The sequence below is a fragment of the Pinus tabuliformis genome, chromosome 8 (assembly GCF_031772625.1).
Source record: "Pinus tabuliformis cultivar Carrire ecotype Pingquan chromosome 8, CPIR1, whole genome shotgun sequence".
Classification (NCBI taxonomy): Eukaryota; Viridiplantae; Streptophyta; class Pinopsida; order Pinales; family Pinaceae; genus Pinus; species Pinus tabuliformis.
The window spans coordinates 1,290,843,486-1,290,856,427 of NC_142294.1; positions in this window are offsets into that span (position 1 = coordinate 1,290,843,486).

A 12,942-nucleotide genomic window follows, 5' to 3' on the forward strand; every position below is an offset into this window, starting at 1 on the left:
GTTCCATACAAAAAGTTTCCACGTCACCTCGCTCCTCTTCATATTGGCCAATATTCACACGTCGACTCGATGCCTAGTCAGCCTGGTTGTCTCTTTGTATGTTCCTATCTTTATCTTTCGAAGGAAACCTCCCAAGACATGTCATCTCGGCGCTGCCAATTGTGATAGAACTCGGTTTTGTCTCCTCGACCTTCGTTAATTAAAAGTACTCTCAACAAAGTCCTAACAAAACTCAGTTTTTTGCTCCTGTCCATTGCATTTTGTGCCCGGCTTCTACTACAGAATCGCACTCTGTACTCAGTCTTTCGTCTGTAAGCTCCACTTAAGTCTCACACTTCTTATCTCTCTCTCCACTCTAATATTTCCTGTAATTGGTCTTGTCATAGGTTTATTGTCTCGGTCATGTCTTTGTCATAGACTTGCACTCCTTTTAATTCTTTCTTGACTCTAGATCATTGACCACTCTGTGGATCAATGATAAACAACTTTGATCATCCTTATTAAAGGGAATGATTTTTCCCATTTCAAAAGCTTTGATTCCTCATCGCAGATTCGAATGCTCATTCTCAAAATTCTCTCCCTCGAGAGCTTAAATCTCACCCAAATATGTAATCAAAATCAATACTTGTACGTAATCAAAATCAATACTTGATGACTATAGGGAATAACAATGCATAGAACAGACAAAGCCCGATTTACACAAATTCCAGCTACTCAACAGAATGTTCACTTATATTATTATACATATAATTTACAAAAGGCCCTTCCTGGGCCTAATTTACATTATTTCATCCCTCCTCTGCCTTGTGGCCCTACTTTGCCTCATTCCTCTACTCTAAATCTCTCCACACTTATACTTACACATTACATCCTTTGGTTATATAATTATACCAAATAGAATTTTCTACTAAATTCTGGTTCAGATCCATAAATCCTCAACTATTTCTATTTCTAGATCCTCTAGATCCACATATCCACCAAGAGATCTAACTAACCCTCAAACCTCTCTAACTGTCTAAAATATTCTCAATACTTCTCCTATTTACAATATTCATCACTTATATACATGAAAGCATAGGAAAATACAATAAAATAATTAATTAGATAATCAACTTCCTTGCTAATTGAAAGACCCTTATCTTTAGTCAAAATGTGTTTTTACTTGGAGGTAAGATGCTCATGCATAATTCTCCCAAGGAAGAAAAATTTCATGGCCACATGACCATGTGCCTTTATATGCTAATAAAAATCATCTCAGATCCCAAAATTTATGCTGCAGCTAGCCTTTTTCTCTTTTTTGTTGATTTCATGCTTCTATTGTTGTCTCCTTTCCTCTTCTAGGTTTTCAAATCTTATGTTGTAGTTGTCCACCTTCTTTTTTGATGTAGACTTGTTTAGCCAAATGAAATATGTTGTTAACCTTCCTTCTCTCTGCAATATGCCTCCTCTGAGACACCTTCATCATTAGCTTCCTCATTTCTTCAATCTCTATGTCTAGTTGGTCCTTTAGCTAGTACATACTCTACAAATCTCTATTGCTTTCTTGTTGAACTTTTCTACTAATATTCCTCATGGGTTGTTACTACACCTTCACCTCATTTTTCTTCAAACTATCAAAACTTTTCATATTTTCAATTTCTTCATCTCTTGGCTTTAGATTGTCCAACCAATCCTCTAAAAATCTGAGCTCTTCTACGAGATCACTAACATTTACCATGCTAGTCTTCAACTCTATTTCTTCGTCATGGAATTTCTCTTCCTTACTCTATCCTCCATATCGTCATCTTCTTAAAGAAATTTTGCACCATCATCTTCCATGGTAGCTTCTAATAATTGTCCATCATTGTCATCTACAAGCACATGCTTAAGAAGGAATTCCTCAATCTCATCCATCTCCTCCAACAGCTTCATATCTTCATCAATCTATATAAACATGTCAATTGTGTGTTGTTCATTACGTGTAATCACACAAAAATCATTATTTTCAGAAACACAAGGCTCCTTAGCCTCATTTAATGTGTCTATTAGCAAACCCTCATGATGATCTTAACTTATCCAATAGTTAATTAGATTCTCAATAAATCTCTCTTCCATGTCTCTGCCTTATTCTTCATTAATGTACAAGCCTTGTCCATAACCAATTGAATTATGCTCAACTACTATGGGTTCTTCCTTCACCTTCTCATATATTCTCTGCCTCAAAACTTTTTGTAGTGGAGGCCATCTCACCTTATTTTGCTTCATTGTCCAACCATACTTCTGATATTTATGGATTTTCTATCACAACGCCTTCACATGATTGAGTTCTTCCCTTAATTCAACCATCTCATTCTTGAATTCCTCATCACTCATCTCCTTTATGCCAGGCGCTTTAGCATTCTTTCTTCTCTAATTGCAACTTTCCTTTGAACCTATCACATGACCATTAATAGTCATATTTACCTTTCCTTCTTATGAACTCTCCTTGTTCACTTGTGAGGTACAACAAGCCTTTTTCATCTTGTAACAAGTTTTCCACTTGCCACAGTAACAAGTTCTCGTCATTGTATCCTTCTCTTCACTTTCTCTTGGAAATTCTACCCACACTCACTATGGAATTTCCTTTGGAAACTTCTACCCAAACTTTTCTTTTTGAAGTTTTCCTCATCTAATTCTTTGTAGGAGAACCTTTTCTTCTCCTAGAGCACATATACTCAACTTTCAAAATTTTCAGGCTTCTACAATTTCATCAGCTCACTTCTATCTTCTCCTTTACTATCCTTGCTTTAGAAATTTCATCTTGATGTTGGGTTCCTTTCACAATTATCCTTCTAAGAGCTTAGCTTATTGTATGGCTACTACCTAAAAACAAAAATACTTATGACCAGGATCAACATAAATCATAAATACTTGTCGATGTGTTCTTCAAGACCTTATTCTTTTGATAGTCCTCTGCACATCGCCTCTGTATTTTCATTATGCATTCCTCCGTATATATTCTCCCATTTAAGATCATTTCAACCTACTCCAATATCTGCAAATTTTATCCTTCCAAAATCAACTTCACATGAAAATCAAATTCCTATTCAATTTCTCTCCTCCCAAACAAACATCCTCCAATCCAGAAACAAATTTTACACTCACCCAATGCCTCAAAGAACAAAATTGTTCTTCTTGCAATCATCTATATTTAGTACAAAAATTAAAACAACGTCCAAACCTATTTTTCTACAAAACCTATTTCCTCAAAGAGATTCATGTAACCTCCTATTTCCGTTGCTACAACACCCCCCAAAATTTCACTACATTCAAATTTTGGAGCGTACTTTATCGCCGTGTCAAGCATCTCCTTCATTGTCAAGTGTTGTTTCATTTTTTCCTATGTGTTTCAACATTTCTCGAATGTTCTCAAGTGTCATCACACTAATTAGAACATCTTATGTGTATTTCATGGTCGTAACATCTTTGTTGTTGTAAAATGACACTTTTTGGTCGCAGTCACACACACTTCACCTGTTGTACTTGGGGAATGCATGCAAAGTGGCATTTTGATGTATACTTATCATTGTTCAAGCTTTTCTAAGTTTTCTCGATGAGTTGGTATGTGTCACACATGGTTTTATGTCTAAAACTCATCATGTTCACCCCTTTCCCTATCTTCCAGACTTAGAAAATTTGTGGTTTCAAAACAAACCCATTGAGGCCAAGAGCACACAAGCACAGTCTGAAACCTTGATCAAGAATACTTCACTTTTTGGAAGTGCGCCATGCACCCTCCAAGAGCACAAAGTGCACTCCTTAAGCCCTTTCTCCCTCCTTATTTTGAACTGCACCCTTCAAGAAACCTAGCCTTTCTTTGAGCACACTCCTTCGGGTTGAAGAAATGCACACTCCTTGAGTGCATGAGCATGCCCTAAAGGCCTTAATCTCAACCTTTCATCCTTCCACAATACGCATGTGTGCTACTGACCCTTTGAGCACATGAGCACATTATGAAGGCACAAAACACCACCCTTCAGCGTTAAGACTTGTGCCATTCTCCCTCATGTGTCTCTTGAGCACATGAGCACACCCCGAAGGCACAAAGACTTCCTCCTTAAGCCTTCAAGAGTGCTCTATATTCCCTCCCTCTCTCCCTTGAGTGCACAATGCACTTGGGAAGCCCGATGCCTTCCCCTTTGTCCTTTGGACTCATGCCATGCGCCCTGCCTGGATTTTCTCTTTCTCTTGATCCAATGAGCGCATGTTGAAGCCCCGAAGCCTCTACCTCTTAGCCCTTCAACCTTTAGAAGTGCACTGTTGTGCCAAGAAGTCTCCTTGCTCCTTCCAAAGTGCACTGTTAAGGTATTAACTAAAATCTACATGAACATTTTAGAATATGAGATTTTCAGGTTGATGGTTTCTTTTCATGAGTGATTACAGCAATAAGTATTTTAGTAACATCGTGGTAGGCATGCATGAGGAAGATCGAGCAAAGAAGATGAACAAAGGAATCATTTAAGAACAAAGAACACATTGAAATATTGATGATCGAAGCATCCTAAAGAATCCAAGATCAAAGACCCTTTGGAGGGTGTAGACATCAATGATCAAAAGTTGCATGAATAATGAAGACATAGGTGGCAGGTATGTCACTACTCAAGAAAGCCCATGTCATCAGTCACTATTAGTCCTAGTCAACAAAGATAGTGAATTTTCATTTCTGCATCACACGATGATGTGGAAGTTATAACGTCATGTTGTAGTCATTGTAAAGACAATTAAGTTGAAATCCAAGAGTCATATGTGGATAAAAGAGCCAAGGAAGTCCAAAATAAATGTTCATAATTAATGCCTAATTTTAACTTCTCTTGGTTGTAGGTGTCCAAATACATCCTCCCTTATCCTTGAGAAGCTTGCATGAGGAAACCATTCCTAGATGAGAAGAGGAGATAGAGAGAAATATCTAGGAAAATGCTAGTGAAATTCTCATGGGAGTCCTTTTGGATGTCCAAGTTAGCCTGACTGCGAATTATAACATAAGGAGGATCCAATTCCAAGGTACCAGAGGGGATAGATCTCATCTAAGATAACCATTGCATTTCACTCAATTTCCATAATGTCAACGTTTAGTATATGTCCCATAACATTTGTTACCATTTGAATGCATTTTATTGGATTTGGATTCCTTGGAAAATATAACTTAGACCTAGTGATTTACTCTCATATATATTTGGTAGTAGCGTACATATAGATTCTTTGGTTGTGATGTCTATAATATATAGCTGGGTGCAGTAAGGACAAGAGCTCTAGCACCTTGAGTGGGATTCTCAGCAATTACATCAACTCTAAGGATCTATACTAAACTTTATAGGTAAAGGTATGCAAGTCACGCCTCTTTGCTTTCAATGTATCAAACATTAATAAAGTCCATATGTAGGGACATCTATTGAATTGTACATCCTTTTATCTATACAAATTTTGTGTTGATCTATTGAGTATAACTTTTATCCATAGGAAGAAAATTTGGATAATGATACCTTAGGAAGTCAGGGTTTGTTGCTAATCTTGAAATCACTTTCCAATGCATCATCTAGGTAATTTTACTATAACTTTTTTCTTGAAAAACTTCAAATATCTAATTTTTTTTTAAACTAAGGAGATATATAAAGATACATGTGGTGAAATTTTCAAGTACATATTAATTATACTTTCAAAGATACCACCTTTTGCAGGGTAGGGTTGGTAGCTATTTCAAAAATCAATTTTAAATAACACATATTGATATTTTGTTATAACCTTTTGTAGAGAATTTTTGTACTACAAGATGTATAACACTTTGAAATAAAATACTAAAGTACCTTCGGTATAAATTTCATCATCATATTTGAAATTTTGGAGATGCAACATGTTGTATAGGTGTGTTCATGAGAAAATGTAAAAACTAAACAAGTTTGGGAATGTTACTATAAGTTTCTCTTAGCACCTCAATTTTTTTTCATACTTATATAATTGCAAAGAAGACATAACATCATATCATATGCCAAAATTTCTCACTCATAACCCATGTCCATTTTTTCTTGCATGTTGTGTGGTGGTAAGGGTTTAATACTGTCACCTTTCAGTCATTGAGACTAGATCTCCTAACCTACTATCTAGCTTATGTGATTGTGCCCAAAAATTCCTTATCGAGGCCTATGGTTCCATGGCTAATCTCAAAGACACCAAAAATATTGTTGAGAAAAAAATATATAATTACACTTCGTCTCATCATTCAGGCTAACTAAACCTACATGTATCAAGTGAGCGTCTTCGCCCTAAATATGCCAACACAAGAGTAGGGTGATATTTGACCTTGGCCAGAGCCTTAGCACTTGCTACAAACATCTGACGAAGAATAGAGATGCAGGAATGTTAGGATTGAATTTATCATGGCAGATGAGACCCCACGTTAATACCACAAACAATCCTATGTTTTGAACCAACTCCCATAGGCTCCTATCCATTTTACACAAAGTGATTCAATATGAATTATTGAATTTAAGGAGTTGATTGGGACTATTTTGTTCCACGAGCGGAGAAAAATGCCAACAATAAAGTGTTTCATAAGTGCAAGCACCACCTTTTACAAAGATTGAATGCAACTATAAGTGCAAGTACCACATTTCACAAGCTAAAGAAAAATGGTTTATCGTTTCTTCTTGTTTGATCCCAGTCGCCTTAGTTGAGTAGAACATTTTTTAATGTAAGGAAATGAAACATCCAATATACGCTTCATAATTTATTTATTTTTAATTTCATTTTCTCTAATCATCATATATAATGATAGACAACTCATACAATGAATTTTTAATCACACTTTGTAATTAATTAAATAAATATGATTTAAACATTGGATTTAAACATGCAAGAAAGTTATTATTAAGAACTCTATTAATTAATTTAAAGATAATTAGAATATACCAAATCTTGTATTCTTAATTCTAAAATTAAAATTTGTAATTAAGAAAATAATTAATATGCACACTTCCAATAAAACAATACATATCAACATAAAAACCTAATTTCCTATAATATAAATTAAAATTTATATATCAATCAAAATTCAATTAACTTTGGACTTTAATAATATACCATACATATTGAAACTCCATTATCTCTTGGACTTTAATAACATACCATACACATTAAAACTACTACATTATTTGAAGAGAATTTGATGATATTACTCATTTCTAATGCAAACAGACTACTTTGATGTTTATCAATTTAGAAATGACTACATCGCTACTCGAGCTCGAACTGCCAACATTACATAAAAGATACACCTACGCATAAAGACAACGCAATTCCAACCGTAATCAAATATATTAATATTAATATTAGTATTAGTGATATGCTATGCGATGATCAGATTGTCTGGTATGCTTTTCGGGGATAGTTTTGGGATTTCATTTTATGGTTAATTTTATTTTTGAAATTTGATTGTATTATAAAATTCGAACTTTACATTTAATGGTACAAAAATTATTATTCGAAATTAGATAGGAAAAATTATTATTTAATAAAACTTAAAATATATATAAATTAACTAATTTATATTAACATTGGTACATTATCATAATTATATTTCAAAAAATAATTGGACACATATATAGAAGTTTTAATATGATAAAGGTCATCGCTCTTACATTTTTATAAAAGATTGGAAGAGACTTAATATATCTATATAATTACGCTGATAAGTTCATATTAATATTAATTTTAGTTTACATATCATATAAATAATTTTATATATTTTGAGTGACTTGGACACATATATAGAAGTTTTAATATGATAAAGGTCATCGCTCTTAAATTTTTATAAAAGATTGAAAGAGACTTAATATATCTATATAATTACGCTGATAAGTTCATATTAATATTAATTTTAGTTTATATATCATATAAATAATTTTATATATTTTGAGTGACTTGGACACATATATAGAAGTTTTAATATGATAAAGGTCATCGCTCTTAAATTTTTATAAAAGATTGAAAGAGACTTAATATATCTATATAATTACGCTGATAAGTTCATATTAATATTAATTTTAGTTTATATATCATATAAATATTTTTATATATTTTGAGTAATAAGTTTATATTAATAACATTAATTTTAGTTTACATATTATAAATTTTTTTTTCATTTAATCATCTTTTTCTTTTAATTGTTTTTTGGTTTTTTTTTTTTCACAAAACTATGTAGTAAGTTAATTACTAATCCATTTCTTTTCAATTTATATCTAAAGCATACAAAAGAAATAAGTTAATTATTAAGTTATAAAATAATGCTTAGTATATGTTTATTACAAATAATATTAGCATTTTTCAATCTTTATAAAAAACATAAAAAATAATCACTCTAAATCTATTTTAATTTCGGATTTACCAAATGTTGAGATGGATCAAATCTTTTTTCATTCTAAAAGAAGTTTGCATTTTAAGAGATTTAATATAATTTGATAAATCCGAAACTAAAATAAATATATAATTATTTTTTTTTTTTTTTTTTCAATTTAATTTAATTTTTATATAATTAGGTAAATTTAAAATATTTTAGTTAATAGTTATAATTATAATTTTTTTATTTTTATTTTAATTTTTGTATAATTTGACCAAATCAAAATATTTGTATAATATCAACCAACAAAACAACACACTTACACATTGAGCTGAACAGCGATTTATATTCCAACATTAAATCAATCATTCACTCATAAAATAATAATTAATATTTGTTTATCACAAACATCACAAAAAATAATAATACATTTACTTTACATTCCTGAGTTGCTTGTACCAAAAACTGGTGTTGATGTCAAAGTTGCAGCCTCCAGCTTTTAACCCAAAGCATGATATCAGATCAAACGGCACAGAGTAACGAAATGGATAAAACGATTTGGTAGATATGCAATAGGATGGACAATCGGCATTGGTCATCGCCTTGTCATCTCAATGACCCGAGACGGAAAAAACCACACCAACTCACCGCTTTAATGGTGTAAAGCGGTTTCGTGGCATTGAGTGTTATAAGGAGTTCTCTATGGAGGCAGAGGAATTGTCTGGATGGCTAAAAGTGACCGGAATCTGGGAAAAAAAAATTCAAAACATCTTGTAGAGGTAGTGTTTGAATCATGTTTTTGATGGTGGAAATGGATTCATGCCATCAAAGACTTCTAGGGCACCTAAAATTATGAAGTTTGATAGTTTTTACTTTGATTTACAAAAATCCCTGCCGGATTTTTTCAAAATGTGGCCAGAATTTCCATAACTTTCAGGGCAAAAAAGCATAATCATTAGACTACAACATTCTATAGGATAAATGTGACAACACTAATATTTTATAAGTATTGAGATTTTATTGAGAATTGTGTGACTAGATCTTAATTTCCAAAGAAAAAGAAAAAAAACATTTTTTTATATTACTTCAATTTAATAACTAAAATTTGTTATATTATTTCATTTTAATATCATGATAAATTTTGAAATTGCATTGAGAGATGCAAAGGAACGCCAATAAGAGGGAGTGACAATCGTGGAATGCAAAGGGACACTTTAGAAAATATTGTTGAAACTTTAAAAAAAAAAACCTAAGTGGTTATAATTGTAGGATTTCCATGTTCATATAGGCAAGTTATTACGACTACCTGCCAACCATTTGGGAACACCATTTTAATCAACGTCTATTGTAGTTTCTCCCTCAAAATGGCAATTAAAGTTGCTTTGATCTTGACAAAAAAAACCCATAATTCTTTACTTCAATGTCATAATTATTTTCTAGGCATTGAAAGTTTCTTTGAGCTTGACAAAAAACCTCCATAGTTCTTTAGCTTCAGTGTCATAATTCTTTTCTACGTGTGTGCACTTGCATGCCCATGCATGAAGTGATGGAGAGCTTTGATAAGGACAAACTTTTCCTTTCAAGCTTTTTCGTCATTTTTCTCTCGCTTTTTTTATTTGTAATCTCTATTATAAGTTTGGCAAACATAGGATTGATAATGATAGTTTTATAGTTCTTTACAATGTTTTTTTGGTTTCCTCTTTTACATATTTAAATACCCATAAAAATATGAAATATCTAATATGTTGAAATACTCTATCCACATACTATCTATGCTTCCCTTGCATCAATGATATTCTATGATTTCGCTTGTGTATTCCACTGTACCAAACCATGAAATGACATTTCCATGAACCCAATGCCTCATAGGTCGATAGACAATATACCCTAATTTCATTTTGTACACAATTGATTTAAACAAAATTGTAGTTAGTAATGTGGTGCGGTGGGTGATAATGCTTCCTACAAACTTTGCTTTTTTTTTTCACAGCTTAAAGAATTTTGCACATGCTCAATGTCAAGAATTCACAATAACTTATCATAATGTAATGCCCAATGTCGAGTATTCACAATAACTTATCATAATGTATCCTTGAAATTACTGTCATCCTAAATAATGAAAAAAAGAGAATTCCCAACTAATTTTTATATTCTGAACTCCTAGTAATGCCCATTGTTCTTAGAATGTTTTTCCTTCTTGCAGCTCATTTTTTCCCTATAAAGATGCAACCATTGCTAACAAAGAATTAACCCAAGGAATGCATTTTGACACACTTAAGAATTATTGCTTGGAAACTTCATGCTTATGTTTGCATCTTCTCGCATTCCTCCCATATGGATTGAAACAAAACAATTGACAGATATCGGTCACCAAAACTTGGAAATATAACTGCAATCAATTTCCCAAAGTTCCCTGATCGTTTTGCCACTTCAATTGATGCTGCTGCAACAACTCCTGATGAAATTCCAACCATCAAGCCTTCCTGAAGTGTCGGCAACAGGGCACCACTCGTCGGCGGCGGGATCGTAGGCTTCGATGGAGCTAAGGTCGAAGCTGGGAGCCACACTTCTGCTGCCCATCGTGTAGATGTGGTCGTCCTTTAAGTAAGTTGGTTTCTCATTAGTTGAAATTTTGTCGCACCTTAAGTTGATGGAGTTAGGATCCACGTTGCACCCACTTGTATAAGGTTTTAATTGAATTCCATTAGCCGTGTCGGTCTTAAGGATAACAACCATTCCAATCCATCGCATTATTGACTTTTCACTGGAAAAATAATTTATTCCAAAGAAGAAGGGCAATAAATATAGGGCTATCTTGTGAAAAGCCAAGGTGCACTGCACCAATGCTGGTTGTTGAATTCGAAGGGGCTCCAATTGTGGTGTTGGTGGCGTTGGCCAAAGTCTCATTTGCATCGACACTGTAACAAATTTTTTAAATAACAAGCTGAGTTTCTACTCTAAATAAAATTGTAAAATAAATATTAATATTCATGTTAGATCTTACACTACTACATTAAGGGTACTTTTGAGACAATTTTTTAACACAAAAGAAATCTTTTGTCTCAAAAACTCATTTTTTATTTTAGTTATTTTACATTAAAAATTAATATCAATTGATTTGTCTTAAATATGGACTTTAAGACAAAAATAGGTTGAGACAAAAATATTTTAAGACAAAACTTTATATTTAAGACAAAAATAGTTTAAGACAAAAGTAGTTTGAGACGAAAGTATTTTAAGACAAAACTTTATATTTAAGACAAAAATAATTTAGGACGAAAATATTTTGAGACAAAACTTTATATTTAAGACAAAAGTAGTTTAAAACAAAAATTTAAAGACAAAACTTCATATTTAAGACAAAAATAGTTTAAGACAAAATTATTTTAAGACAAAAACAATTTAAGACAGAATTATTTTAAGACAAAACTTTATATTTAAGACAAAAGTAGTTTGAGACAAAAATTTAAAGACAAAACTTTATATTTAAGACAAAAATAGTTTAAGACAAAATTATTTTAAGACAACTTTATATTTAAGACAAAAGCATTTTGAGACAAAAATATTTTAAGACAAAACTTTATATTTAATACAATGACCACTTTAGATCAAACCTATGTTTAATACGATATTTCACTTCGAATGAAAATGGAGGGCAGCGCTGAGTTTCAGGGTGATCTGCGCAAGCATTCTAAACTGGAGCTCCTGCACCTCTGCTTCCTCGGCCCTCCGCAGGCCCCCTGCCTGGCAGCCCCTGCTGCTGGGCTCTCAATCCTTCCCGGCATCCCCGCAATCAGGCTCTGCCTCCCTCCTCCGGCTAGTGCTGTTGCTGGCACAGCGTCCGCGTCTGGGTTTTGTGATCGCAGAGGAGCGTAGCCGCCGCCATGAGTGTTCCTGGGGGTGGGGAGACTTCTACCACCCCACCAATCTCTTCAGAAGAAGCATTCAGAAGATTGCTCTCGCAAAAAGGGAAGAAACATTTGATTCCAGAAGTCCCGAAATTCATCAAAAAACTGGAGGAAATTCCTCAGATTGCCTTGCCAGAAGACCAACCAATAAAAATCGCCCTAGCCCTTGCTGACAGAGGGTTGGTAGGACAATTTATGGGATGTTGGCCCTCTACAAAAACAACAGATGACTGGATCCAATGCAACTGGAGGCCCCAGCTGGAAAACAATGTGATCTGCTATGTTGTCGGAAGAGGGTATTTCATTTTCTAGTTCACCTCCAAAGAAGATCGAGATTTGGTTTTCAGAAACGGCCCATATTTTATGGGAAATCAAGGTCTGTATCTTAATAAGTGGACCCCGACTTCGATCCCTCAATTGATACCCCTAAAGAGGTCCCAGTCTAGGTCCGGCTTCCCAATCTTCCGATCCATTGTTGGAGCTATCACACCTTGTAGAAGATTGGAAATGGCCTAGGCTGTTTCATTGACAAAGCAGATAACAAGGGCCAATATACCTGCATAATTATTTGTGTGGAAGTCGATCTGGAAGCTGGACTGCCTGAAGCGGTAAAACTTACAGTCAGAGAATGGCATCATTATCAAAAATCGGATTACGAGCAACTGCCTTTCAAATGTAGAACCTGTC